The sequence below is a fragment of the Protomyctophum parallelum genome (genome assembly GCF_964188405.1).
Source record: "Protomyctophum parallelum genome assembly, chromosome: 2".
NCBI lineage: Eukaryota > Metazoa > Chordata > Actinopteri > Myctophiformes > Myctophidae > Protomyctophum > Protomyctophum parallelum.
The window spans coordinates 7539752-7544751 of NC_139699.1; the positions used below are offsets into that span (position 1 = coordinate 7539752).

The following is a 5000-nucleotide window of genomic DNA, read 5'->3' on the forward strand; positions in this document are numbered from 1 at the left end:
GAGAGAGAGAATTGGTGTACATACATTAATTTTATGATCCAATGACGCTTTCTAGCAGTTTGTACAACTGTTGCCAAATGTCCACAAAGCAGAAAAAAACAATTTGCATTTGTTTTTGTTTATTTGGATGTCAATTAGGGTGTTGAGGGTGAAGATATGGTGTTGTACGATAGTCTGGTAGGAAGCCAATCTGAGTTTTGCTCAGGGCATTGGTTTCTGTGAGGAAATGTAGAATTCTGTGATTGATGATCATGCAGAGTATTTTCCCGAGGTTGCTGTTAACACCCTCTCTCTGTGTCTCTCTGTGTCTCTCTCTCCCCCGAACGGCCTCACAGAGGCAGTTCGATCAAACCAATGTTTTTCTGAGAAAACCACGAGAGTCTGTCTGTCCGCAGGTCTCTGGGGTGTGTTTTGGAGTGTGTGCACCAGCTTCCCTGATTCTTGCCCGTTAAGTTAGTACTCACATTTTGTGTGAGTAGAAGTACTCTGTAAGTAAAAGTACGTTAATGTGTTTGTTACGTGGGCACCTGCTTCTTCTAGAGTAGCTCTAATGAACACTCCTCTAACACCAGACATGCATCACAAGTTACTCCCCATCTAAAAACACACCACACAAAGACACCACTCACTTACTCTATATAGAGCAATGAGAGCATGGAACAGTCTACCAAGATACAAAACTAATTACATTCATTTTTCTTATAAGAGACCTATTTCATTTTGCGTGGACCCCAGGAAGAGTAGCTGCTACCAGAGTAGTAGCTACTGGGGATCCGGATAAACACTAAACATTAAACAGAGAGAGAGAAAGGAGCTACAGAGAAGCAGGGAGCCAGCTATATGCATTTGAGACACTCAGACACAACAGGCGTTGCTAAGCTTTGCCATCAACAGGTGCAACAATACTTAGGTGCTGTGTGTTTGTCAATTTGTGTTGACATCTGTGGACTAGGGAGGGATGGAGCTCGAAACCCGATATCCGAAAAAACCTGATAAGCTTATTGAGTACCTGGCATCAATAAGCTTATTGAGTTTCTGTTTAGATGTATGGGCTGTCGAGGCCACTCAGTATAACTTCCAGGTATGATGATGATGTCACGTGCATGCCCTCTATTGAGTACCTGGTATCAATAAGCTTATTGAGTACCTGGTATGAATTATCTTTGGGCTTATCGAGCCTGTTATCGAGCATAGCATGTTTAAATAATCATGACAAGAGGCGATCGATCGGTCTAAAGGTTTATTGATACCTGCCAACCAGCGCTGCCCGGGTAAACAAAGTTACGCTTTTAAAGTGATGGTACACACATTAACCAGTAAACAGTTTCTTCAATATTATTCCAAATGTAAAAAGGTCAATTACCTTCTGTCTGTTAGGAAAGTACTGTATTTGAAGGTCCTAGTAAAAGATAGTGGTTCTGTTCAGTTATTGTTGTCTCCCGTCTTTCCACAAAATAATAGAAAATGCTTGATAAGAACCCAGCTCGATAAGCCCGATCGATTAGGTGCTCGTTATCAACAAAAAAATAACGTCTGACACTCAACACTTACAGGACAGGTAGACATGGACTTGACAGAGACAAGATAGAGCAAGGCATCTGGACTAAATTATAGATCATACTTCTTTCCATTGAGGCCTGAGGCGATGGTTGCATCCAAACTCTTCATAAAACCACTGCATGCCAGAGAATAATCCAGATGTAGCCAGACACATTACTTTGCATTGATGTGGAGAAGCTTAGGCCAAATTATAATGATGCCTGCCAATGTGTGGCAGTTTGCCAACTTCAAGGATGCTGATTCCAGTGAGCAGGAACACTTGCTGATGAATAGATATTTAAACAGTTGTCTTAACAGAACAAATCAGTACTTAGTAAATTAAATATTGACTTGGTGTGTGACGTGTGTTATACAGTTAGGAGGTTGATTGAGATGACACAGTTTTTAGTTGCCTGATATTTTTTTTTACACTGTACACCTGATCATTTCACATATTTTGTAGAATCTAAAATCAAGTGCCGGAACACAATGGGCTGTATTTTCCCTAACTTGAGTAAACTAAAGACCTGGAGGCGTGATCAATGCTCTTTGGCCACTCAGAATAGCCAAATGGCATTGATCACGCCTCCAGGTTTTTAGTTTACTCAAGTTAGGGAATAAGACCTGGTACTTAAGACACGCAAAATACAGCCCAATGTGTAACTAATTCCATTGAATTAATTTCCTGTTTTTCGACCCGTCACAAAATGTTTTTCATGCCCGGATAATGTAAACAGCTCTGCACTGCATCTCTTTAACATCCTTGCCCAGTGTACAAACATGAAACAACAGGAAAGGCGTAGGTTAACCGCATACCTTGTATTCTACATACATTGAAAATCATATGGTGAAAAGCAATGGAAAATTGTTGAGGGAAACCATTTAACTTATAGATTTGTATGACTACAAACTTTAGCATACTATTAATACGTTCTTTGTGGGGAGCACAGGGATGCAACCCTGCTGGACAGTGGTGTATAGCAGGTTTTCTTTTTTGGTCGTTTTAGTTAGAAATGTACTATAGTTTTAGTTGTGTAACTTTTTCAAGGGATGCTTTGATTTATAGAAGCTAAGAAAAAAAGACAGGAGAGCCGCATGTGCGCTGGCTGGGACCAACACGCTCTCACTGTTTGGAGAGATGGAGTTCATGTTATGAAGTGCCGTGAACGGCTGTCTATTGTTTTCCTCAAGTAGGCTACACTATACCAACAACAGGCTATTACATTACATTAGGTATCATACATGTAGCAGTGTGACCTTAGGAATGCAGTCTCACGGGCACCTGCATGTGTGTGCTCGTGCTCTAAACACTGGTGGAATGGCGTGGTACTGCATTAAGTTACGTCTACTACACCCCTGCTGCTGGGAAACACTAACGCCCTAGTAGAGTTTTGTCCTCCATAGACCATTTTCACATGGCGGCCATCTTGCCATTAAGTTAATGAAATGCCACACCATGCTTTTTCAATGCAAAAGGTACAGTATATGACGCTAACTCCTAGATCTTGTAATCATCTTGTATGTAATTATAAGCAAATGTTTTGGTTTACAATGTGGGTAACTGACTGACATATCAATGATGCATGCAGCCAGTGAATCAACATGGAAATGTTTGCCAATTAACCCACAGCCAGTGACGTTCAGGCAATTAATATTTGTTTGGCGCATCCTTACAAAATTCTGATGGTCAAGCAAGTACGTGAACAGAAAGTTGTCACTTTTTTATAATAAGCAAAACAGAGACAGGGCTCTGTTGTGGACTCTGGAATGCACTCATTTGGTCTAATCTGAATTATTTTCCCAGTGGTGTCAGTAAAATGCTTAATTTGCCCTTTCCTACCCTTTTGCATCAAGAAATCTGTATTACTTTGTTGTCCCCGTCTCAAATTTTAACTGCAAGTATAGACAGTGTGCTTAATTTGTTTTGTATGCCTTCAGGCTGGCCGAGTAGCTCCCACACATCTGTCTCTCTTTGTAGGTATGTGAAGAACCTCGTTTTTATTAGGTTCACATCAAGTGAATTAGATGTGATAGATTCATTTTCAACAGTGACTCAACTTCCAGTTCTCGATTCCTTCCATCAGAACAGAACAGAGATTAGATCACAGATAAGTTTGAAGTCAGATGACTTGGAAACATTTAACAACGCTGTCTGATGCAAAAATATATATTTATTCAGCTGTATTTATTCAAGTATACTGCACATTACTTGCTGTGAAAAGCCCTGTTTTTCAGTTTTCTTTTCCCACAGATGGTGTGTGGTTGTACAGCTTTTACACGTACCACTTTTGAGTCCAGATGCACTGTAAAGTCGTTAACCCTGGATGGGAGTTCGATTCACGCCACACTTAACTCATTGTACTACTCAGACAGTGTGTTGTTGCATGCACTCTATGTTCGTGCACTGCATTGATATGGACGTAAGATGAAGCCTGTCAGTCCTTGAATTGTAAATCGCCATCTTTCTAGATCCGTTTGGGCCCAGCTGGCCATTGGCTGGCCCAGACAACGAGGCGGGACTTCCCCCCTTCTTCTTCGTTGTTTTTTTTTTTACTCGAATGGGGGGTGGATCCCGATCATAGACTGTAACGGTAGCCACGCCCCTCAGAACATACTCGACATCATTTACCAAAAAGAATATTATGACATGAGAAATTAGACTTAAAACTAGTGACTGGAAGCAGAAAGTATCCATGACCATGTTTATTAAGGTAATACAGTCTAGGTGAAGTTGGGCCCAAATACATGGACTTCTATGGGGCTATGGGGTTTTTTGGGCCCAATGACAGCGCCACAACAGGCCATTATATGAACTTTCAGGAAGTCCCGATTTCCTTAGTGGCTTCACAACATATCTGTCTGCTCTCAGATAGATTTACGGCCCGGGCTGCTGGTAGGCAACGATAGGCTGCAAATGCTGCCTGACAGCATGTTGCAGGTTCGAATCCTGAACGCATATCTCTATCTCCATTTCCTGTCAGTCTACTGTCCTATAAATATAGGCATAACATCCCCTGTTACCAAAACAATTCTTACAAGAAAAAGATACTGTGATTTCCTTCACTCAGTGTCATTGAATTCACCATTAACTATTCACCTCAACAATAGTGATGTTGTATCGCTGTAATCCTTGGCCATCAAAACATACTGTCGGTGTACATACATCACCTATTCTGTGTTATAATGTTTGGTTCAGGAGATAGAGTATGGCGCTAAATACATACATTTTCGACAAAATGTCCAGGGCCTCAAACCAATACCAAATTCCATGCTTTTATATTGACTTCATGAATTACTTTGAAATTGTAAATCCTGTTGTGTCAACTGAACCTCAGCTAAATCAGCATATGCCTGTCTAAAGAAGGTACATATGGATTGAGTGATGGGGTTGAAGCTAGGCTAATGGACAGAGTGCATATTTACTTAAGCAATAATGATACAGCAGCCACTACTGGAGCTGT

The 5000-nt window shown here is 40.9% G+C and overlaps 1 protein-coding gene across 1 annotated transcript in view; it reads left to right on the forward strand.

Annotated features, from left to right (window-relative positions):
* LOC310877409 (neural-cadherin) overlaps positions 1-5000 on the forward strand; it is a gene marked incomplete at both ends in the record, with an annotated part of 328331 nt that overhangs the window by 111329 nt on the left and 212002 nt on the right. The gene's annotated exons all lie outside the window — the stretch shown is intronic.